This window comes from Panthera leo, chromosome B4, assembly GCF_018350215.1.
Source record: "Panthera leo isolate Ple1 chromosome B4, P.leo_Ple1_pat1.1, whole genome shotgun sequence".
Classification (NCBI taxonomy): domain Eukaryota; kingdom Metazoa; phylum Chordata; class Mammalia; order Carnivora; family Felidae; genus Panthera; species Panthera leo.
In genome coordinates this window covers 73603686-73629676 of record NC_056685.1, presented here as the reverse complement: position 1 = coordinate 73629676, position 25991 = coordinate 73603686, and the positions used below count along the sequence as shown (strand labels likewise).

The 25991-nt window shown below is 42.4% G+C and overlaps 1 long non-coding RNA gene across 2 annotated transcripts; it reads right to left on the bottom strand.

Moving 5' to 3' along the window:
- Positions 1-274: 274 nt before the first annotated feature.
- On the bottom strand, positions 275-25830 carry LOC122225622. 2 transcript variants are annotated; one of them, XR_006205265.1, is made up of 3 exons: positions 25676-25830; positions 22564-22816; positions 275-469 (listed from the first exon to the last, which is right to left on the bottom strand). It is a non-coding gene; the product is annotated as an uncharacterized LOC122225622 (long non-coding RNA). The 2 variants fall into 2 exon arrangements; XR_006205264.1 differs by lacking the exon at positions 275-469 and adding an exon at positions 17543-17669.
- Positions 25831-25991: the final 161 nt, after the last annotated feature.

Here is a 25991-nt window from a genome sequence, read left to right as displayed (position 1 = left end):
TTTTAGGTGCAATAATATCTGTCCCATTTTCTGATTGTTCCATTTTCATAGCAGCTTGTTCTCATTTTTGGTAGCAAAAACTTTAAGTTTTTATTTAAGTTCCAGTTAGTTAATACACAGTGTTATAATAGTTTCAGCTGTAAAATATAGTGATTCAACACCATAGAACACCCAGTGCTCAACACAAGTGCACTCCTTAATCGCCATCACCTGTCCCTCCCCAACCCCGCCTACCTCCCCCAAACTCAATTTTAATATTAATTGTTTTTTGAAGTATAAGTTCTTTTTTGTTCATCAAGTTATCTCCTCTTTTCTAGAGTATTTCTTCTGTTCATCTTGGTCTTTCTCTTCCACGGTGTGGATTTTCTTTAAATGCCTGGTGACCCTTGATTTCCTTTTATTGTGTATGGATGTTGGTAGACACACATACTGAGCTTGGGTTTCCTTTGTAGTTGTGTTCGATCTGGCTCTACATCAGTCCGAGTCCAAACAGGAAAACAAAAGCACATTAAACATGGTAAACATTCACATAGATCAAAGTTAATACAGACATTTTTTACAAGAATTTTGGAAAGTCTGGAGGAGCAAAAGACAGTAGAGTCAAGTTACTTGAAGATTAATAACTATAGGAAACTGTGACCATCTCTGTTTTGAGGAGGCAAAACTTTACCCAAAGCTAGCTCGGATGTGCTGCTAAGGGTCCTGCTGTTGAAGCCCAGCTGTCTGAGCAGGAACCCGGTAATCTGATCTAAATATCCCCCCTGGGACTGGGGTCGGCAAATTTAAATGCCTACAGGGCTTGGTAAGCCTTGAAATATATGAAGCAGGTGGGCTGGTGGGCCTGAAACAGCGAGGGTGGTAGGAAATGCACACCCAGCCGAAAGGCATTTGCATGAAATTTTGCAAAATATTACGGCTGTCTAATAAAACTGATTTTCGGCTAGATTCTATATCTGCCGGTTTCCACTCTCCCAACATATTTTAAATATTTACTTTACAGGACAACTTATTTTCAGGTTTACCAAAGGCCTAATAACGCACACCACAGAGAGTGAGTTTTACTATTATCTGTAGAGCTGGATATTAGCAATTGGTGTCCTACTACATTATTTTGTTAGATTCATATATCGTAGTATGATTTGGGTCATACTGGTGAAAACATTCAGTTGGTGTTTTTGTTCAGCTCTTTTGAGGGTATAGGAAAACAATCTTGTTCCTTTTAATATTTTATAGTCTGCTTTTTGTAGCTCTGTCTGACAAACATGAGCTGGAGTATCATTACGTTTTGGATGCCTCCCAGATATGAATATCACTTTTCAGACCATAAAAGGAGTGACAGGATCCTTGGCAAATGGACTAGGGAGGACTGAACCTCAAAAGAACGGACTTTATGCTGACTGAAACAGTGGAGAAAAGGAAACAAGAAAAAGAAAAGTGGACCTGTCATACGGCCACCTGAATTTTCCCAGATATTATTAAGTTTATGGGGGAAAGACTCACACCAAGACCAAGCAATTACCTTCAACTCTAGGAGAAATGAACCAAGATGTTTTTGTGCCTTAATGCATGCCAGGCTCTGTACATTATCATTTTGTTTTTGTCAAGTTAACCACACATTTGAGCCCATATTATGGATGGAAGCTTGAGGCTCAGAGAATTTAAGCACCTGACCAGTTAAACAACTATTAAGTGCCACCTCTGCTATTTAAACATAAATCTGTTTGATTTCAACCCTTGGGTTCTTTCCTCTACACCATACTATTTCTTTATGAAGTCAGAAGTTAGTAAGAGATTTCAGAAGACCATGGGGAAACTCTCCACAAAGGAGCATTTTTGAGAGCTGTCTGTTTTCCCTTGACAATGTATTTTTTTAAATATTTTTTAATGTTTATTTTTGAGACAGAGGGACACAGAGCATGAACGGGGAGGGTCAGAGAGAGGGAGACACAGAATCTGAGGCAGGCTCCAGGCTCTGAGCTGTCAGCACAGTGCCTGACGCGGGGCTCGAACTCACAGACCGTGAGATCACGACCTGAGCCGAAATCAGACGCTTAACCGACGGAGCCACCCAGGCGCCCCTTCCCTTGTATTGTATTGAGACAATGTATTGAGAAAGTGTTATAAATTTTAGACATTTTACTGGTTACTTTGCAAGCAGAGCAATAAATGAGTAAAATTATTCCAACTTCATATCCACTTGGGTAGCTGTTGAGCCAACCAAGTCAGGCGTTGGTGATGACCCGGCAATCTTTGCCCTGTTCCACAAATAGAGCAGTGATGACTCATGTGCACAAAGTTGGTAATAAACTCACTTGCTCACGCATGCACCCTGAGCTGTGGTCCCCAGTGACTTAACGGGTCTCTGAATGTTGACAGCCAGCCACATCTAAAATCGCAGCTAGGAATAGAAGGGAACTGAGAAATCAGATACTGTGCTCTACTTCCAGAACCCTCACCGCACATAATGGAAAAACCAGCACAGGCCTTCAATAGGTAGCTGAAAGACTGAATTCTGGGCTGGTGGAATTAACCAACCTGAAAGGTGATTGTTCAAGGGCCAACTGATCCTGTGACTTGAAGTAAGTAAGAGGCCCTGGAAAGCCTGGCAGTTCATGAACACTGTCTGGTCGTATTCCCTCTTAAAATCAACATGTTGATATGTTTCTGAGCATATAATGGGCACTGCCTAATACCCCTAATTGCCACTTAGTGTCAATCTTGGGCTTATTCTTTCTGTGTGCTTTATGATCCCTTAATTGGTTGATTAGACCAGTGCTGGCTGTGAAGGAGGTAAGTTAGTGTTGCCTTCTGTCTACTCTTGAGACTAGACGTCAATATCCACTACCCTGCGGAGGCCACACCTTGATTTTTCCTTTGCCGTATCTTGTTTTGAAATCAGATACACCTGGAAAGCCCTTTATGCTTGTTAATATTAACTCAGAAGGTCCTAAATAGCTTCGCAACGTCCTCTCTTGCCTCTCTCTAATCCAGGGGTCCTCAAACTTTGGCATGCACAGAATGCACCTGCTAGACTTGTTAAAACACAGACTGTAGTGCCCCAGCCCAGTCGATAAATCTAGGTGGAAGCCCCAAATTACGCATTTCTAGCATGTTCCTAGGTTATGTTAATGCTACCAGCCAGGTCATTCTTTGCGCACCAACCAGGTACTTCAACTCTGCTCTGGAACACAGAGACCTAGCCTTGCAGAAACCCATCAGGAGACTCAAGGCTTTGTGAAAAGCAACACTGAGGAAAAGCCAAACTCTGTTTTTCCCCCTAAGTGGGGGAAAGCCACAACGACCCTCTAATTCCGTGGTTCTCAAAGTGCAGCTCCCCAACCGGAAGTATTAGTGTCACCCAGGGACTTGCTAGGAATGCAAATTCTCAGGCCCCACCCCAGACCACTTGTGTCAGAAATTCTGGAGGTGCAGCCCTGCAATCTCTTTTCCGAGCTCCCCAGAGCTTGTCGTCTACAAGGCAGAGTGGCTTTTAATTGAATTTTTTATTGTGGTAATTGTGGACTCACATGCAGTTGTAAGAAATATTGTGGGGAGATTTCTTGTACATTTTGCCCAGCTCCCCTGAAAAGTAACATTTTGCAAAACGATAACTCAGTCATAACTGAGGTTTTAACATTGATACAATGCACCTCTTTTATTTGGAATTCAGCGGCTTTCCTTGTAGTAATGTGTGTGTGGTGGGCAGACACGCATGTGCATATTAAGTTCTATACGGTTTCATTACCTGTGTTTATTGGTGCATCAACCACCACAAACGAGTTCCAACACCATAAAGACCCTTCGGTTCGTCCTTTTTTTTTTTAATTTTTTTTTAACGTTTATTGATTTTTGAGACAGAGCATGAACGGGGGAGGGGCAGTGAGAGGGAGACACAGAATCTGAAACAGGCTCCAGGCTCTGAGCCGTCAGCTCAGAGCCCGATGCGGGGCTCGAACTCACGGACCGGACCGCGAGATCACGACCTGAGCCGAAGTCGGACGCTCAACCGACTGAGCCACCCAGGCGCCCCTGTCCTTCTTTTTAAACTGTTCCCTCTAGCACAGCCTGCACCTTCCTGGTTCCTAACCCTTGGCAGTCTCTCTTCTGTTTTCCATTCCTAATGTTTGTCATTTCAAAAATATTATATAAATGAAATCATACAGTATGTAACTTTTTAGGATTGGCTTTGTTTCACTCAGTATAATTAGCTGGAGGCTCATCCAAGTTGGGTGTATCAATAGTTTGTTCCTTTTTATTGCTGAGGAGTTTTTAGGGGGAGTATGTAAGACAGTTTGTTTAAACATTCCTGTTGAAGGACATCTATACTGATTCCAACTTTTTAGCTATTACAAAGAAAATGGCTGTGAACATCCACAGAGAGGTTTTTGTGTGAGCATAAGTTTTCATTTATTTGGGGATAAATATCGAAAAATATACTTGCTAGGTGGTATGTAGTTACATGTTTGGTTTTACGAGAAACTCCCAAACTCCTTTTCAGAGTGGCTATACCAATTACATTTTCGCAGCAAAGTGTGAATGATCCAGTTTCTCCACATCCTCACCAGCATTTGGTGTTCTCACTATTTTTTGTTTTAGCCATTCTGATAGATGTGTAGTAATACCTCACCAGAGTTTGAACATACATTTCCCTAATGGCTAATGATCTTGAACCTCTTTCCATGTGCTTGTTTGCTATCTGGATATCCTCCCCAGTAGCATGACTGCTCACGTCTTTTGTCTATTTCTAACTGCATTATTTTTTGTTGTTGCTGTTTTTGCTGTCAAGTTTTAAGAATTCTTTACATATTCTAGATACAAATCCTGTGTTGGTTGTGTGGTTTGAAAAACTTTTTCCTCCAGTCTATAATTTCTCTCTTCGTCCTCTTCACATACATTTTCGCAGAGCAAAAGGTTTTAATTTCGGTAAAGTCCATTATCTCCTTTCATAGAAAAATTGTCCATAGTGAGGTTTTTTTTAAAAGTTTTTTTTAATGTTTATTTTTGGGAGGGGGGGGCAGGGGCAGAGAGAGAGGGAGACACACAATCCAAAGCAGGCTTCAGGCTCCAAGCTGTTAGCACAGATCCCGACGTGGGGCTCGAACCCACAAACCGTGAGATCGTGACCTGAGCCGAAGTCAGACACTTAACTGACTGAGCCACCCAGGCACCCCATAGTGAGGTTTTTTTCTTTATATTGTGGTAAGATACACATAACATAGTGACCTTTCAAAACACCTTTCTACAGTGACCCTTTAAAACACAGATCAGATTATGTCGCTTCCCTGTTTAATACCTTTTAATGGTTACCTATTGTCCTTAGGATAAAGTTAAAATCCCTAATGTGGAGTAAAGCCTTCAAGAGTGAGGCCACTCTTCTTTGCACCTCAGCCAAACAGAACTGCTTTTAGTTCCTCTAAGATATCTGGCTTTCTCTTTCTTTCCTCTGGGACCATATTCTCCTATCTTCTTCCCTTTACAAATTCAGGTTTTAGCTGCTATACTGTATATTTTACAGCACAAGCATCAATACTCTCAAAGCACTTCTCACATGGAGTTGTAAATGCACATTTTTCTACATTCCCCATTTGCTAAGCTCCTTGAAGGCAAGAGCTATTTAGTCATTGCTGTCTTTCCTTTGCTTGTTGAAATGCCTGCCACACTATACGGCTAGACCTAAGTCACTAACCCCGGTGAAATACAGCCTTCCTCACAGGACCACCCCTCAGGAAAAGAAAGCAAAATCTAACCCAAACATTAGCCCCAAACTCAACATCACCCTCATCCTATCTGATCAACTTTCAAGACGTTCTGAAGTTACAAAGCAGCCTTTATTATTGAGCGCTTGTGTGTGGCATGGTATTTTTTTTGGCAAAGTGTTTTATAATTAGCTTGTTGATTGTTTCTCAAAACCCTGAAGGAGAAATGTTCCCTTTCTGTAAGAGATCAGGGAACTGTGCCCAGAAAGATCAGAAAACTGCACCTAAAATCGTATGGCAAATCATTAGCCCTCACCACAAACTGGTTTTGTCTACTTGGCTTTGACCCTGATGTGTATTGGGGAAATCCATGGAAACCCAGGGAACACCCAGAGGGGGGTTATCCAATATAACTGTCTTTTTCAGGCTGTTGACAAAAATTGAATGATTATTTTAAATGTCTGTTGAGTGTACGAATCGAACAAATACGAGCCTACTTTTTTATGTGGAATGAGTATTCCTGTTTAAAGAGGTAGGCTTATTATGAGTCCTGCTCCTCACTAGCTTACTGAGTATTTTCTAGTTTATGGACTAGGTCCCGCAAATTAGTATAACCCTATACGATAGCTTCTATAATTAGTATTAGTATAACCCTAACCCTGTAGCTTCTATGACATTGGAAGCAGAGAAAAATCTTCACAATTGGCAGTAGTTAATTCTCCTTATTTTGCACAATTTAATCTGGATGTCTTCTCTACTAGCTGAGTGGATTTAAAGATGGACTCAAGCCCTCCATAGCAAGCCCTCACAAAAGGAAGAAGAGCCCTCCTCAAAGAGAGTGGTAATTCAGGAAGAAAATTCAGAAAGAAGGCTGACTAGCTCATCCCCCACACGATACCTTCTAGTATCTTCTAGAAGTTCTAAGGTAATATAGTTTGAAAGTCTACACAGTCTCCCTTGGGGTGACTGTGTTTGGGCTGACTGCAGTAGTAGGCCTCCTTGTTAGACCAAGGCTTGATTGTTGTTGGATCACCGTCCTTGTTGGATCACCATCCTTGCGTTCTTGCCAGAAGGACAAGATCTAAAGAACAGATCTGTCTCAAAGTATCACCCAAACCAGTGAGCCAAGTATAACAGCAGCCCCAGCCTGCCACAGGCTCAGGTCTTGGCCTGCATCTATCTCTCCGGGCAGGACCTGCTCATCTCTGGTTGATCTGCCCCAGGACTATTGCATCAGCAGCAGAAATTTACATCCAAAAGACATATTTTCTCCCCAATCCACTCAGAAATATTATAGGCTCAACGATTTTATCTTGATCATGAAGACAACATTGAACTGATCCTGAGATTCAAAACATTTTTGTAGTCTGGATTTAGTGACCAATATAAAACTGTTGTTCACTTATTTATTCAATATATACTTACTGAGTACTTCCTCTGCTCCAGGCGCTGTGTTTAGCACTGAGGATAGAGCAGTCAAAGCTTACAGTATGGCAGGGGCAGAGCCTAATATTAACCAGTCATACGAGAGCACACATACATCCTTTAAAGCCAGCCTATGTATGTAGCACTTATTCGTTATAACACCATTTATATCTAAAACAGTTTCCTTAAAGTACACACACAGCACATTATATAGTAAACACTCTATTGCAGTGCATTGCGGGTGCGTGTATTTCCCCCACGCTCAATGAGAACCAGCTCAGCCGTTGGAGCATCAGCCACCAGGCTGCAAAGACCCTCAGCCTGTCTGTTTCTCAGCAGAAACACCGGGCTGCCTACATCCACGCAGAGCTGAATTCTGCCAACAACTCGCATGAGCTTGAAGTGGGTTCCTCCCCAGAGCTTCCAGACACCTTTGACTTTATAGTTCCTGGATCAGAAAACCAGTCAAACCTACGGGATTGCCACAGAGCTGTGGGATAATAATTAGCGTTGCTTTGAGATGCTGAGTTTGTGATAATTTGTTACAGCAACAGAAAACTAATAAAGGAGTAAGGGCGTGGACACGAATCAAGACATGATTCTGGAATTGTAACTAGGTGTTGGTGGAATGGACCACACAACAGTATGAGAGAGACGAGAAATGGTCAGAGTCTATATATTTTGAAAGTAGAGCCCGAACGATCTACTGATGTGGTACATAATTGGGAGTGGTTGAGGGTGACTCCGGGCTTTTTGACTGAGCAGTTGGAAGGATGAAGTCACCTGTAAATGGAGCAGTGTGCAAAGATAAATTTAGAGAGGTGGGGAGGCACTGCATTATGCACAACTTTCCTAGTTACGTTAAGAATTTTGAAAGAGAGTAGATCCGAAAGTTCTCATCGCAACGGGAAAATTTTCTTTGTTAACTGTTTGAGTTGATGGTAACTTACTACGGTAATCATTTTGCAATATATGCACGTGAAGTCATTATGCTGTATGTTTAAACTTACCCAGCGTTGTATGTCAATTAGATCTCAAAAAAACTTAAAAAAATAACTTTTGGTGTTATCTTAAAAATAAAGGAAAGTTAACGAATACTTTTAAGGAGACAAAGATTACAATCAGATCTGCATTTTAAAAAGAGCACTCAGGAGCCCCACAGTGGAGAAACAGATGCAGTCAGGTACACCCATCCAATGTGAGTAGGTAACTTACACAGTTAGGAACGGCAGCAAAGCCAGGGTCCTCCAAGGTGAGAGCAAGGAGAGCCTCCCAGCTCATTAGAACAGAATTTCTCACACGTAAGTAAGAAGATGAGAGATTATTTCAAAAGGAAAAATCCTCAGAGGCAACCAAGATTTATTAAAACTATTTTAACTACAACATTCCTTAAATATGTAATAAAACTAGGCACAAAGAATGCATAATCATAATTCTTATACCACTATAAAAGCAAATAAATTTACAAATTAAACACTGAGAAACATACCACTCAAACTTAGAACGTTAATACGCTATTGCAGAAGAAACTGTTTCACGGAAACTCAACTGCCAAAGCTTGACTTAACAGTTGAAAGATGCAGTCTGTCTTTTTTTTTTTTTTTTTTTTTTTTAGGCAACAACAATACAAAGGCAAACACCTGCTCTCAAGTGTGTTGTAAGAAATGATGTTACTAACATCAAAATTTTGCTTGCTAGTTGGAGAAAATCAGATGTCATAGCAGTCAACATTTTGCCACTGGACAACCTTCAAATGGCGTTTTTAATGAGGCACCACTTGATAGTTCTGTAAAGTTTACTTACTGGCATCAAGATGAGATAGCATTGTAATATCTGTAACATCTTAGAAATTTTCATTAATATGACATTTAATAGTCTTGTTGAGCATTCATCATCATATGTTTACCCCTCCACTCACTAACAATGAACTATTGAGAAGAAATACATATATGAAAGTGGAATTTTGTAACACATCTGCTTACAACACCACACAGTTCCTTCAAATTTAGCATGCCTATACGCAAAAAAAGGAAAACTACAAGGACTAGAAAGGAAGAAACAAAATTAAAATTATTTGCAAGTGATGTGATTTTGTACAGAAACACCGCAAAAGATGCTACAGAAAATTAGAAACAGCAAGAGAGATGGGGGCCTGGGTGGCTCGGTCAGTGGAGCGTTCGACTTCGGCTCAGGTCATGATCTCACGGTTAGAGTTCGAGTCCCATGTTGGGCTCTGTGCTGACAGCTCAGAGCCTGGAGCCTGCTTCGGATTCTGTGTCTCCTTCTCTCTGCCCCTCCCCCACTCACTCTCCATCTCTCTCTCCTTCAAAAATAAATAAACATTCAAAAAAAATTTTAAAAATTGAAATAACCAGAGAGCTTTTATAGCAAAGTTGCTGCCAATAAATGTTGGCATGCATTTCACATGCCAGCAGCAGTTGAAAAATAAAATTAAACAGACACTTTTTAAAATAATATAGTTTTGGGTGCAATTGTAAATGGGATCGATTCCTTGATATCTCTTTCTGCTGCTTCATGATTGGTGTATAGAAGTGAACCGATTTCCGTACATTGATTTTATATCCGGTGACTTTGCTGAATTCATGTATCAGTGCAAGCAGTTTTTTGGAGTCTTTTGGGTTTTCCATGTAGTATCATGTCATCCGCAAAGAGTGAAAGTTTGACTTCTTCCTTGACAATTTTTGTTGTCTGATTGCTGAGGCCAGAACTTCCAACACTATGGTAAACAACAGTGGTGAGAGTGGACATCCCTGTCGTGTTCCTGATCTTAGGGGGAAGCTCTCAGTTTTTCCCCATTGAGGATGATATTAGCTGTGGGCCTTCCATTTCGGCTTTATGATGTTAAGAAATGTTCCTTCTATCCCTACTTTCCTGAGGGTTTTTATCAAGAAAGGATGCTGTATTTTGTCAAATGCTTTTTTTGCATCCATTGAAAGAATCAGATTGTTCTTATCCTCTCTTTTATTAATGTGGTATATCACATTGATTGATTTGTGAATATTGAACAAGTCCTACAGCCCAGGAATAAGTCCCACTTGATCATGGTGAGTAATTCTTTTAATGTACTGTTAAATTCTACTTGGAGGCATCACAATTCCAGACTTTAATTACAAAGCTGTAATCATCAAGACAGTATGGTACTGGCATAAAAACAGACACAAAGATCAATGAAACAGAATAGAGAATCCAGAAATGGACCCACAAATACATGGCCAACTAATCTTCAACAAAGCAGGAAAGAGTATCCAATGGAAAAAAGACAATCTCTTCAGCAAATGGTGTTGGGACAACAGGACAGTGACATGCAGAAGAATAAAACCACTTCCTTATGCCATACACAAAAATAATTTCAAAATGGATAAAAGGCCTAAATGTGAGACAGGAAACCATTAAAATCCTACAGAAGAAAACAGGCAGCAACCTCTTTGATCTCAGCCACAGGAACTTCTTACTAAACATGTCTCCAGAGGTAAGGGAAATAAAAGCAAAAATGAACTATTAGGACCTCATCAAGATAAAAAGCTTCTGCACAGCAAAGGAAACAATCGACAAAACTAAAAGCCAACATATGGAATAGAAGATATTTGCAAATGACATGTCAGATAAAGGTTAGTATCCAAGATCTATAAAGAACTTACCAAACTCCTAGCACCCCCAAAACAAATAATCCAGTGAAGAAATGGGCAGAAGACATGAATAGACACTTTTCCAAGGAAGACATCCAGATGGCTAACAGACACATGAAAAGATGCTCAACATCACTCATCATCAGGGAAATATAAATCAAAACCACAATGAGGTACCACCTCACACGTGTCAGAATGGTTAAAATTAACAACTCAGGAAACCACAGATGTTGGTGAGGGTGTGGAGAAAGGGGAACCCTTTTGCACCTCTAGTGGGAACACAAACTGGTGCAGCCACTCTGGAAAACAGTATGGAGGTTTCTCAAAAAATTAATATAGACTACCCTACGACTAGCAACTGAACTATCCAAAGGATACAAAAATGCTGATTCTAGGGGCACATGAACCCCAATATTTATAGCATTAAGGCACATGAACCCCAACACATTTATAGCACTATGAACAATAGCCAGGTTATGGAGGGATCCAAAATGTCCATCATCTGATGAATGGATAAAGAAGATGTGGTGTATATATATATATATATATATATATATATATATATAGGAGTATTATTCAGCAATGAAAAGCATCTTGTATTCCTGCCATTTGCAACAATGTGGATGGAACTAGAGGGTATTAAGCTAAGCCAAATTAGTCAGTCAGAGAAAGAGATATCATATGATTTCACTTGTATGTGGAATTTGAGAAACACAACAGATGAACATAGGGGAAGCGAAGGCAGAGGGAAGCAAACTGTAAGAAACTCTTAAACACAGAGAACAAACTGAGGGTTGCTGGAGGGGCGGTGAGGGGAAATGAGTTAAATGGGTGATGGGCATTAAGGAGGACACTTTTCAGGATGAGCACGGGGTGTCATATGTAAGAGATGAATCACTAGGTTCTACTCCTAAAGCCATGACGACACTCTGTGTTAACTAACTTGAATTTAAATAAAACACATAAAGAAGTATCTAATATCAAAAATGACATAACATAGGCAAGAACTTTCTGGATAAATGCATAAAATTTTACCGAATGATGTTTAAAGAGGCCTAAGAAAATGGAAAGATAAACGATGTTCATTGAGTGGAAAGTGCAATATTTAAAAAAGGTCAATTCTCTAAATTGATTCAGTGAAATACTAACCATATATCCAACATGTTTTTCTTTTTTGAAAATTAATAAGCTAATTATAAATTCTGCATAATGCAAAGAGCTGAGAATAACTAAGATACGTTTGAAGAAAAAAAAAGGTGAGATGACAAGTAGACATCGTTTACATAAGGTATTATCAAATTAAAGTACATAAGCACACATTGGTGCAGGCAGAGAAAAATAGACCAATAATACAAATTAGACTTCCCAAACAGATACATTAATATACAGGCTGTTGAAATAAGATTGGGGTAGTATTGCAGGTCAACAGGGAAATGATGATTTTCTTTTCAATAAATCATCCTGGGAAATTGATGATCCTTTTAAAGAAAAACAAAATTGAGTGCACTTCTCACAACATAAATAAAAAATAATCAGGTAGATTAAAAATCTAAATGAGAAAGCCAAAATTATTAAGCTTTATAAATATAATAAAACAGACTATCTTTATGACTTCAAGGTCATAAATTCTAATATTAGTCATAAGTAAATAAAGGTCAACTGCAAACTGTAAATAAAAGTCGCCTTGTAAATATTGTATAAAGTGCATAAACCACGTAAGATGGTAAGATCGATGGACTTAATTACACTAAAGTTAAGAGCTTGTGTTCATCAAAAGACACTGCACAGAGTAAAATGACAATCCACACACTGGGAGAGGATATTAACAAGCCATCAACAAGATGGGAGAGACTAGTGTTTTCTCTCGAGAAGGACCCACATAAAAGGAGATGTGATCATTACCAGCTCCAGGTCTTTGGGGAGGTAAGGTGTGAGCACTTCAGGAGATGCCTGTTTCGGATAACTGTGGCAACACTTGTCCACACCACCTTCTGTTAATACAGAAAGGACTCTGGTGAGCACAAAAAGAAGCAGCCCCCAGGTTGCAAGGGAAATGATGTCACCTGGGGGTTATTTCAGCGATGTGAAGGAGGTAAAGCAACTGTCCAGGAAAGAAGTTGAAGGTAAGAAAGATTGAGGCTTATGGTGCAGGACTTCTAGAGGTCCCAGGGGTGAGCGGAAGGGGAGGGAGAGGCTCAGGTTTCGGTTAACCGATAAGATATAGAAAACAGTATGGAAAGGAGCCCTCAGGAGATGGCAGGTGACCAGAAGACGCCTGCCTGCATTCACCTGGCCCCATAAACTCAATTAGGAGGTTTAACGGAGGAGGTGAGCGCCAAGATTTAGTAGGATTTGGCCATGTCCTTGAAGTAAGCCCAGTGAGTATAGTGGGAGCCGGGTGCGATCTCACTGGCGGTGGCTGCTCCTGTGACCGTAGTCCGGTTGGAAAAGATGCCCAGCAAGTGTGAAGCTGTAATCTGTCAGTGGAAGATAGAGTGGGGCCACCGGTGCCCCAGTGTATTCTCCTCAGGAATGGGTGTTGTCTTACGTATACTTTAAGGGTTCCCTCAGGTGCAAGCTGATAACTACTGTCTTCCTTTTCCTCTTTCCCACGATGAGATAAGCTTAACTTTTAAAATATCTCATTTAGGCTTTGGCAGCTGAGCCATTTAATCTTGAAGGTGGACATTTAAAAGTGTAAGTAAGCTAATGATTTACTTTGGGTCAGGAGACCGAGGCTTTAGATTAAATAGCAAATGTTGGCTAGTTCTGTTATTTGGGGAGGATATTATAAGAGGTCCTATGGTAATGCCAGATAATATAACAGAATGACTTAAAAAGAATTTTAGGGGTTCCTGGGTGGCTCAATTGGTTAAGCATTGGACTCTTAACTTCGGCTCAGGTCACGATCTCACGATTTGTGATATTGAGCCCTGCGACCGGCTCTGTGTTGACAGTATGGAGCCTGCTTGGAATTCTCTCCCTCTCCCTCCCTCTTTGCTCTCCCTTCCCTGCTCTTTCTCTCTCAAAAATAAAATTATATTAAAAGAATTCTATATTTTAAGAGGTGCATAATACTACAAAAAGGCTTATGGGTATAACTGGACACGTGGGTAGCCTTATTATACCAGCAAGGGTTTGTAGCTGTAGACGGCAAACCTTGAAGAATTTTGACAGAACAGAAACCCATGAAAAGGAGCACAGATCGCTCGGGACCAACTGAAGGGATGAGGCAGAGCCCTGCACTTGCCAGCAGGGGGCAGCTTTTTCTTCTCCATGGAAAGGAATCCAGGAGCTCCCTAAGGCCTTGGGTGGGGAATCTGGTGCAGGGTGACAGAGCTAGAAAATGCCCCTGTTCCACGGGAGGGCTGGTCTAAGTGAGCCGTCACTGCCCCCTCTCCGAGCACTGCGGCTTGTGGGGGACAAGGCGAGCGTGGACTCTGTCCACGCCACTGGCTCTCCTGCAGCTGCTGCAGCCAGAGAGCGCGTCCCCCAAGTCTCTGTGGCCCCTGGACGGGGGCGTGTTGGAGACCCACGCATTCCTTCTGGCCCTCGCTCCAAAGGAGGTGAGGAAAGCAAGTGGCTGACCTACTCAGCTTTTGTAATAATCAGTGTCTGAACCACCCGACCAAGACTCAAAGGTGAGGAACCTCTCAAACACAGGAAAGGGGTTCTGACACTGGGCAACTGGCCACAACACTAACTTGTGACTGTTTCCTGTCCTTGTTGGCTTTTTAAACCTTTATTTGGATTTCACCCTGGCCTTCTACAGCACAGGTGACACGGAGCCTAAATGCAATAGGAGGCTCTGGAAATCAGTACGAAGTTAAGAGGATCGGCCCACGTATGAGTGGGGCCCTTCACTGGAAGGAGAAAGTATTTTGCAGGAAGTGGCGGTGCTTCAGGTCACGGATATGCCTTCTATTCACACGGAAGGAGGATGACAGTGTGACAGGAGGGGCCCAGAAACTGAGGTGTTAGTTTAAAATGAAAGAAATAAAATAATAATAATAATGAAAATTTAAAAAAAATTTTAAATGAAAGAAATACAGGGGCGCCTGGGTGACACAGCCTGTTAAGTGGATTAAACATCAACTCTTCATTTTGGCTGAGGTCATGATCTCACGGTTGTGAGTCGAATCCCCGCATGGGGCTCTGTGCAGTCAGCAGATTGGGATTCAGTCCGTCTCCTCTCTCTCTGCCCCTCCTCCCCTTTCTCTCAAAATAAATAAACTTTAAAAAAAATGAAAGAAATAGAATATGATGAAGTTGAACGCGACTTTTTATTTAAAAAAAATTTTTTATGTTTATTTATTTTTGAGAGAGAGAGAGAGACAGACAGAGCACGAGCAGGGGAGAGGCAGAGAGAGGGAGACAGAATCTGAAGCAGGCTCCAGGCTCTGAGCTGTCAGCACAGAGCCCAAGGCGGAGCTCGAACCCACGTACTGTGAGATCATGACTTGAGCCGTGAGATCATGACCTCAGCCGAAGTTGGAGGCTTAACAGACTGAGCCATCCAGGTGCCCCCCAATTTCTTACTTATTAACATTTGACCCTGTAATGTTATTATTGCTGCACACACACATGTGGAGACTGCTACACATATACACATAGGTGTAGGAGCATATATACATATAAACGTATGTAACAGTATACCTAATGTAGATATGTACTAATATCCATCTTTGTAATTGTTTGCTCTTCACTTTGCTTTTGTTTTCTCACTTTGTTTCATATTTTGCCTCCTTCCTTTCTCTTTCCTCCCCCAGTACTATTGATCCGACCGGATACCATAGGCAACCGAATTTCAACTGTAAGCCACATGCCCTTGATCCTGGTTCAATTCAATTCAATGTAATAAACATGTATTATTTGCCTATTAGGTGAAACACATACAGATATTTTTTAAAATTCAGTGACATATCTTGTCTCTCCTTGTCTCCCTCCTTACAGCTCATAATAGATTGTTTTTACAGGAGATATCTATCCGGGGCAGCACAAACAAAATGAATGGAGGGAGGCAGGCAAGGTACATACAAAACAAATGAACCAGTTATCTGGAAACTATTAGTGAGATACTTCTCTTTGTCACACTCTCTTGTTTTCTTATCCCTTAATATCTGAAGACACCCTGATTTTTGTACACCACTCACTAGCAAATTCGAAATACATTTGGAAATCACTACATAGACGATAAAGCCTGTGGGTAAATTAAATAAAGCACTGCTTCCAGCAAGAGAAAAACCTAGGAGATGCCGGTTTTATTTCTAATTCTCTTCTCCAATATTCGGAAAATATATTCTCATAAAATAGTGAATGATACGAAGAAAGGTGCACAATAGATGAAAAATATGTTGTGGGGCACCTATAATTTGCAAGAATATAATTAAGCTGTTATTGTTTAAATATGCTAGGTAAAGCTGGAGTCAATTTATTGGTAATATACTTTTGAGGCTCAACCAGGTGCCAATGCCCTGGGAAGCCAACGGTTCCGGGTTTGCCAAAGCCCAGTGGGGAGGGATGAAGGACTCTCGAGAATCTAATGAGGACACAGTTGTGTTGTTTTTAATCTAAAAATCTATCCTGTCACTTAACGGTCCTGAAGACCCAGATTGGCTATTGGTACAATCACTGTGAAGAGAAGATATTTCTGCAAAAGGAGATCGTTGCTGGCCATGTTAAAAAAAGAATGATGACTAACAGAGTCTAAAGAAAAGGGATTTGCTTTTTGAAAGCAAGTATGCGACACACATGGCCAGCTTAAAATCAAGTTCTGGCACTTGAATCTGGAAACCTTCAAAGCAAAAAGTATGCACAGTTCTGCTCTTGTTAACACGTTCCCCCCGACCCCTTTCCTGCAACACTTCTTCCTAATCTTCAGCAGGCTTTCCAGCCCCCTACCCAGCTCCGTCTCCTTTCTGAGCAAATGACCTTGCCTCCTACCCTTCAGTGAAAGCAGTAGCACTCAGGGCCCAACCCTCCCAGAGTCCCAACTTTTGCACTGACGTAAATAGGTGAGTAATTATTTGCTTAATGTCTGCACATCTCCCCTGCCCAGTGGCAAGCGCCCTGAGATCAGGGATGGAGCCTGTTCACCAGTGTGGCCAGCACATGGCCCGCCTGGGGCTCAAAAGGTATCTGTTGAATGAATGCATGAATGAATGAATGAATGAATGAACACACTTCCTTCCCCCTCATTTATCAGTTTTTGTTTTAAAAACAAAAGTTGTGCTTTTTCCATAATACATCCTCGTGGTAAAAACCAAACCAAACCAAAACAAAACAAAACACGCCAGAATGGTAGAGAATCAGACTGAAGAGAAGACTGAAGTCACCCTCCTGGGGAACTTCCTCTGGCTCCCTCCTCACCTCCCCGCCGGCCTCAAAGCTCACCTTCCCCTGCACCCAGATTTCATCCTCTTGATGTGAGCTCCCCCAGGAAACCCTTCTCCTCCACGTGGACGAGTCAGGGAGGGGGGCTTGGCAGGGCCTTTCCTCAGGGTGGCCAAGAGTTGCAACAGCTGAGGGTGAAGGCAAGTAGTGCGGCCAAGGGGAACAGTGGCTGGGCGCCAGGGAAGCTAAATCAGTCATCAGATCTTAAGGGTGAGAGCAGGCTAAAGAAAATAAGAGGCAAAGCAAAAGGTCAGGGCAATGCAGCAGGAGGTCAAGAATGTAAGTGCAAGCAGAGGCCAAGGGAGAGGGTCCAGGGCCATACAGATGAATGGAGGAGGGAGATCAAGAATGCATTTTCTTTTATTTTGGGGTGTACCACGGGGTTGACGACGGCAGTCCTGGCATTCTGATGCCTCTTTAGAACTGCAACCTATTCATTATCCCCTCTTTCTCCAGGCCACTGTTTCCAATTCCTTTCTCAGGCTGTAACGATGCTACGCCTCCTCACCTAAAAACAAAATAAACAAAAAACCCCTCTCTCAACCCTGACTCCCCTTCAAACTACCACACCCGGTCTCTCCTCTGCCAATTCGGGACACATTTCTTGAAAGAATCTCCCTGCCTGTAGTCCTCTCCGCCCACTCACTGCCCAGCTCAGTTGTTTCTGCCTCCTGCACCCCTGCTTTGCTGAAAACCGGGCTTTGCCAAAGTCATCCTTGACCTTCGTATGGCTATCATTAGATACAGAGAATGTGGTTTTGTTGCCATCCGAACTGCTCTTTGGAGCTCTGACCACCGCCTCCTCATTTGGCCTCTCTGACCTACCCCAGCCTCCCAGCCCCACCTCCCCCCACTACTCTGCTGGTTCCGCTTCTCTGTCTCTAGCTCATCCTTTCCTTTGTGAGGCTCTCCACTCATTTTTGTCTATAGCTGCCTATGGACATCAGGTAACACTGCGTGATAGACAGCCGGCTGTGGGTGTCGGCCCATCCTAGAGCCGTTAACACGGTGAAGCTGCTCAAGCACCCGGCCTGGAAACGAAACCTCTTCTGCATTATTGTCCAGGATTGATTGCCCTCCACCGATTTTCAATCCTTTATTCCCACATCGGCTCGCCACCTCCTTTTTCTTACAAGAAAGCATTCTTTCCAGTCATTTTGTCATCTTATTATGGTTACCATTCACTGAGCATTTGCTATTAGGGTGTTTCACTCTCACTAATTGATGCATTAAGTTGTTTCTTTAGTCTGCAAATATTTACCTACTCTTACTATGGTACAGGCGCTGTGGATGTATCATTTCTAGTGATTACAACTCACTTAGAAGATAGCATATTGTCGCTTGAGAGGCTGACACTGAGGCTAGCATTTGTCACTCCTGGCTGACGCCCCAAGAACACTCAAGAGGTACAACAGGAATTTGGATTCACAGCAAGTGAATTTGCTAAGATTTAACATACATTTTGCTAAGATACCAAAAATTAATAGTCTATCTCTCATCAAGCATCTTATGCCAGGAGCTTTCCTCTCCTTTATCTTATTATACAAGTGGTATCATTAGCTTATGGCCTGATGTTATTTTTGAAACACCTCATTTATTTTTTTTTAATTTTTAATTTTTATTTATATTTGACAAAGAGAGAGACAGGGTGCAAGTGGGGGAGGGACAAAGAGGGAGAGAGGGAGACACAGAATCCGACCCAGGCTCCAGGCTCCAAGCTGTCAGCACAGAGCCTGACGCAGGGCTCGAACTCACGGACTTCAGATCATGACCTGAGACTAAGTCGGACGCGTAACCCACTGAGCCACCTGGGTGCCCCTTGATGTAATTTTTGAAACAGAGGAAGGAGAGATCATAGCAATGGACACCCCGAATGCCACAACATTATTATCGGCATTATCACGCTTGTTTCCGCATGGTCCCAACGAGGCTACCTATAAATCATGTAGCTTGAGATTCACTTATTTATTCACGTCCTCATTAGATCTTACAATATATTTGTAGGGGATGGAGAGGTGGGAAGATCAATTTTAATCAAATAAACAAGAGAGCATATTATTATATCTGAGGAAAGTCCCGGGAGGAAAAGATACAAACAGATATTAAAGAAACTTGACTCGGATTGGGGGGGTGGGGTCAGGGAAGTCTCCTAAGGACATAACATGTGAGTTGAGATCTAAATGATAAACAGAAGTTAACCCCATAAATTGGTGAGTACTTCATAAGGAGGGAACAACAGCACATGCAGAGGCTGTGGGTAGAAGAATAGGCGTATAGCTCTCTCTCTTTTTTTTATGTTTATTTATTTCTGAGAGCTTGCGCGCTAGCAGGGAAGGGGGCAGAGAGAGTGGGGGGATGGGGGATCCAAAGTGGCCTCTGTCCTGACAGCAGAGCCCATTGCCAGGATGGAACTCATGAGCCGTGAGATCACGACCTGAGCCAAAGTGGACACTTGACCAACTGAGCCACCCGGACGCCCCTAGGCATATTGCTTTCACAGCCTAGCTGCTGGGGCATAGAGTGAGGGTCACAGAAGAGGCCGAGAGGAGTAGCCTGGGCCGGACTACCCCGACCACGCAGCATTCTTTTTCATCTTAAGAATCAGAGTCCAGCAGGATGGGGTCTTACCAGATTTGTGTTCTGAAAATCTTCCTCTGGCTGCTGTGTGGAGAACCTGCTGGAGGCCCCAGGAAAGACAGAGGATAGTTGGGAAGCTGTTGCTACAGTGAGAGAAGTAGATGACACCTTAGACTAGCGTGGTGGTCACAGAGGAAGAGAGAAGTCCCTAAGTGTGATACCTATTTGAGGAGGCAGAATCAGTAGGACGTGCTGACAGAGTTAGAGAAGTAACGAAGAATAAAGCGCCACAGTTATGTACGTGTCGGAGACGCCTAATCGCATGAACGATGGTGCCATCCACTGAGATGGGGAAGAGCAGTTGGAGGACATCACGGGTTTGCTGGGTTATGTTAAGATGGAAGGGTCTGTGGCACAACAAGGTGACCTCTGGATGTACAAGTCTGGAATTCCAAAGAGAGACCTGGGTTGAAGATAGGAAGTAAGGAGTCATCGGTGGAGGAGACAGGCAGGAGGGGCTGCGGGATGAGAAAAGGTTAGGATGGAAACAGCCAGACTCCACCATCCAAAGGACTCACTTTCCCATCATTTAAAAGAAAAACATTCTCTGAAGAAACTTAGCTACTTCTTAAAATAAAATTTCTCTTAACCAAATTTTAAAACACTAACATAAGTAAGAAGGTTACAAAAAAGAAAGGAAACCCTGCACCTATCTGGTCCCAAATGAATCCGTAATGTTTTATTTATTTAAAAAAAAAAAAAAACCCAAAGCATGCAAGATATTGACGTTTGTTTAAGTCGAACAATGGTTGCTTGTTATATGTCTCCATAATTTTCATATGAATGAAATATTCCATAATGAAACAAAAACAGTGACAGTGAAATTGTTCCAGGAAATAAAGCCGAAGCCAATAAAAATTCAGGCCAGAAATTAAATACAAGAAGCAGGTAAGGGAAAATAAAGGATTGGAGATATGGCCAAGAAGCCCCTTGGCCTCAGTAGGAAAGGTGTTGGCTTAACCCAAGAAGATGTGCCCTGAAAGATACTGCTGATACGTGTGTAGGAATTTCCAACATTATAGAGACCATAACACATAAAATCTTGGTTCTGTTTACATTTCAGGATAATGGGAAGGAAGAAGTTGGCCAATACTATTTGTTTGGGCTGCACGTAAAAGTCATTAGTGTGTTTCATGAATAGATGGTACTTTTGTGAGCCCTGTGTATGCAAGAATATACTTAAAATTTGGAAGCGAACTACGTCTGAAATAAGACTAGTGATTTATAAGTGATCTCTAATCAGAAATGACTTTGGTCGTATGACAGGACAATGAACCACTCTCCCCCTCACCTATATCACCTACTACCACAACCACCACCATCTCCACTACCCCCAAGAAAAGGTAAGGGAGGATTGTAGAAGGATATCACCTTTAAAAACTTACTGTGGCCTTTATATTAAGGGATATATGGCTCAGTAATGAACCTCTTCTCACGGTACCTAAATGACTACAAACCCCATTGTTTTGGGAAACTATGCTTGAGAGATGTGGAGACAATTAGAAAAAGGAAGAGGCATAGCCGTAACTCTCAAGGGTGGTGTTATTTCAAAAGCAACTGGGTATGGAGTGCTGTGCCTAGTCCCGATTTTTCTACTGTACTCCATGTTGTCAATCCTACCTTGGACCATCCTGTTGGACTCACCCCCATGGGGTGACTCTAGTAGTAAATAACTCAGACTTAGGAAAATGATTAATGATGACTGGGTCCCCTGAACTACCTTCTGGGGAAAGGGAAGGTCCCTAGGGTGAGGGCAATCCCTGGAGTATTGAAGGGACAGCTGTACCATCGACATTTGAAGAAGGGAGCCCTCCTCCATGCTTCATGGGCCTGAGGTGGAAGATCCGTTACTCCTCGTGTGATGGCTATGAAAGGTTTGATTTCTAGAGGAACCTTTTATTTCAAAAAATCACAGTTAGCATATAGTTGTTTTCCCTTTATATGCTCTAGCTCCCTTTTACTTTCGCCAAGACTTCAGCAAAATCTGATTAGCCCACGTAACTGTGAGTAGTGATGTTGTAGCGGGGCAAAAGAGGATGGCCCCAAATGGAAGTGTTTCTTCACTTTTGGTAATGGGTTGAATAGTGTCCTCCAATAACTCATGCCCCCCTGGAGATTCATCATGTGATCTCATTTGGAGTAAACCTTTGCAGGTATACCTAAGGCAAAGATCTTTAGAGATTACCCTGGATAAGGTGTGCCTTCAATCCAGTGACTAGTGTCCTTTATAACAGACGGGAAGGAGGAAAACATACAGATGAAGAGAAACGCCTATGTGAAGACAGAGGCAGAGATTAGAGAGACCCATCATTAGCCAGGAACAGCAAGCATGGCCCGCAGGCCTCAGAAGCTAGGAGCGGGCGTGGAATTCATTCCAGAAGGAACCAACCCTGCTGAAACCTTGATGCGAGACCTCCAGTCTCCTGAACTGTGAAAGACTAAATTGCTGCTGTTTTAAGCAACCCGCTTCGAGACGATTTGTTAGAACAGGCCTAACTACCTGCTCCACAAATGAAATGAAACTACCACACCTCCACAAATGCCCTGGCGAGGGTGGCAACATTTGTTTGAGAGTGACTGGGGTCCTTGAGTTTCGGGCTGTAAAGAGCAGGAAAGCAGGCAGCAGCCTGGGACCGAGAGCAGAGGACGACAGAGGAACCAGTGGAAAGTGAGCAGCCAAGGAGACTGCTTAGAATGGACATAAGTGAACTCCCCCCACTTGCCCACCATGCTGGAAGGAGGGGAGCCAAAGGGACCAGGGATACCTGATGCTTGAGCTCTATCAGAATCCTCTTCAGGTACAGGAGTGTCCCTGATGTCCTTGACTCCTCCTCTCTTCTGACGACCTTCAGACTTCATGCACAGTGGGGCCATGCATCTCAGTGTGTCCACGTTCGTGTCGTTCTGACGATTACAAATGACGTGGGCTAAAGCAAGCTTAAATTCCTATTAAGGTCACACAAAATGTCTTGGGTCTTGCCAGAGGATGAACTGTCAAGTGAAGCCCCGTTTTTCTCACTTAAAACAAAAAACAGCTTTAAAAACACCAACAACAAAACAGCTTTATTGCGATAATTCACCTATCATGCAATTCACTTAAAGTGTACCATTTCATGGGTCTTAGGATACTCACACATTTGTGCAGCAATTACCACAATTTTAGAGCATTTTCATCCCCGCCAAAAGAAACCTCCCCACCATATCCGTAACCCCCACCCCCATCTACAGCTGTCCCCTCATCCTCGCTTTCTCTCTTTTCTGGTTGTGGATGGCAAAGCAGATAGCCCTGAGGGTAGGTGGGAGCCGCCCTTAAGAAGAAGGCAGCTTTAGCATGAAGCTCATACCACAGGAGGCAACACAGAGACACAGAAAGCTTTTCAAATCAAAGGAGCCAATTATTTAAGCCAATCTGAATTGCATTTTCTGTCACTTGTATGTAGCTAAAAGCATCTTCACTGATATAATGACTAATGATGAAAAGGGACGAAACACAGTAAAAAAGACGCAGGATTTGGATTTCTTGTTTGGCAACTCTTTTTTTTTTTTTTTTTTTTTTAAGTAGGCTTCACGCCCAGCGCAAGACCCAACTTGGGCCTTGAACTCATGACCCTGACATCAAGACTGAGCTGAGATCAAGAGTCAGATGCTTAACTGAGTCAGCCACCCAGGCGCCCTTGGCAACTATTTCTGATTGTCTGCCAAGGGCCGAGCACTTTACATGCATACTCTGGCCGCTTACTATCAATGTGACGTTAGGCGAGTCTTACCCTTTTGTACCTCTGCTTCCCCGTCTCTAAAGGAAGGGATAATGGGAAGGGAGGGAATGGACTTAATTATTTTTAAAAGCCTCTTCTTGCTCTGTTGTGTAGACTTCATTTTAAAAATGAATAATATCACCCCTCAAGCATTGTTAATTCAATCATCCATTCGTTAACTGAAAATAATTGGAAATCTGCAATGTACTGAGATTAAAAGGATAAATAAGACATGGTCCCTGATCCTAATGAGTCCATAGTTATTAGGGAGATAGATATGGAAGCAACTAACTGTAATGAGTGCCACAAAGGATATTAAAGATGGAGGTCACGAAGCATGGTGGCGTCTCCGAAGGGAGTGAGGGTCAGGAAAAGTTGCAAAGAGTACTGCAGTACTCAGTACTCAGTACTGCAGATGAGTAACAAGTTTAGAGGCAGATGGTGGGAAAGACAGCAAGTTATTTTTATAGATGTAAATGATATACATAATATGAATATATATTACACGAACATATCTAATATAAATATAGATAAGAGAGAGAATAGATTTAGAGAAAAGACTTAATTAAAAATGCAAATGTGAGAAAGTATTGGGAATCAATGACAGCAATAGGAACAGTAATATTAGAAAACCTAATGTTTACTGAGTATTTACTACATCAGGCACTATTTTATTCCATTTTAGGTACTGTCTTCCCCCCCCCCCCCCCCCCACATAACCTCATGAAATACACCATCATTCCCCTAATTTTACTAAGGGAAGCACAGGGAAGTAAAGTCACTTGCTCAGTTGGAAAGTGGTGGCACCAGGCTACAAGCCCGGGGGGGCTACCCAGAACCACTGCAATGCGCAGGTATTCACGTAGGATTCTCCGAATGAAAGATAGGCAGACACCGTAGGGGAAGATTCTTTTTAAAAGTTTTTTTTTATTATTATTATTACGTTTCTTTATTTTTGAGAGGCAGAGAAAGACAGAGTGCGAGTGGGAGAGGGCCAGAGTCAGAGGGAGACACAGAATCCGAAGCAGGCTCCAGGCTCCGAGCTGTCAGCACAGAGCCTGACGCGGGGCTCGAACCCATGAACCGCGAGATCATGACCTGGGCCGAAGTCGGACGCTCAACCGACTGAGCCACCCAGGCGCCCCTGAAAGATTCTTTTTAAACTAATAAGGTGTATTTGATCCAACAACCAATGAAGGAAGAGTAGTATTTAGAAATAGTTGGAATGTGATGGGGTAAATAATATTGAAAGGATAATATCAAAGGCATAGGCCGGGGATGATAGAGGCACTGATGAATTCTCCCGGTGCAATGTGCTGTGTGAGCCTCCTAACATGGGACCTGGAATATGGGACAATAGAGCTTTTATCTCATGAGGCAGCGTCAGAGCAGGGTGGACAACGTGCAAAGTGCTGGCCCTGGTGCCCAGCACATAGGAAACAGCCAGTGAACAACTATAGGTTTATAGAAGTTCTTGCTACAGGATGCTCTTCAGTAAAATCAGCAGATTTAATGAGAGAATGTACAGAAAAAGCCCTTTGGGGAAGGATACGGTGCTCTTCAGAGACGGTTTCATTACTATGACTGATTAAGTGGCACTTACAAACTAGAAACCTTGTTTTCCACAGGTGTTCATTCACTTCATTTATCAACAGAAGCAAGTCTCTCTTTTGCAGTCATGAATTTTCTCCTTCTAACTTGGCAATCACTAATTGTAGCATCAAGATGTTTTCAGATGTAGCTCCATTGTCAAGTCACTAAGCAACCGATTAACTGTACCTGAACTATTTTTTTTATTTAAAATTTTTTTTTAGTTTATTTAGTTTTGAGAGAGAGAGAGAGGGAGAGAAAGCAGGGGAGGGGCAGAGAGAGAGGGAGGCACAGAATTCGAAGCAGGCTGCAGGCCCTGAGCTGTCAGCACAGAGCCCGACGCGGGGCTCGAACTCATGAACTGTGAGATCATGACCTGAGCCGAAGTCAGCACTTAACCGACTGAGCCACCCAGGCATCCCAGATACCTGAACTATTTTAAATAAACCTGTCCGGTGAAAACACATTCTGGTAAGTGCCCCTCAAGGAGTAAGAAAAAAATATTCCTCTAAATTGAAACCCAAACTCTTACATTTTTGCAATGAAATATTGTTCTGTGGGACTCTGGTCTGATGGGAGAGATTCCTCTGGGGTCTATGTTAACCTTGGTCTGTCAGCAAAACCACGCTGCCGTGAGTCTCCATCTTTCATGATTCTTTGAGACTCAGGTGTTATAGACTGAACGTGTTTCCCCAAAATTCATCTGTTGAAATCCTAACCCACAATGTGATGATAATCACCTTGATGATTATGACCTCATAAATGGAATTAGTGCCCTTATAAAAGGGACCCCAGAGAGTTCACAAGCCCTATTTCTGCCTTAAGAGATCACACCGAGGAGTGGGCAG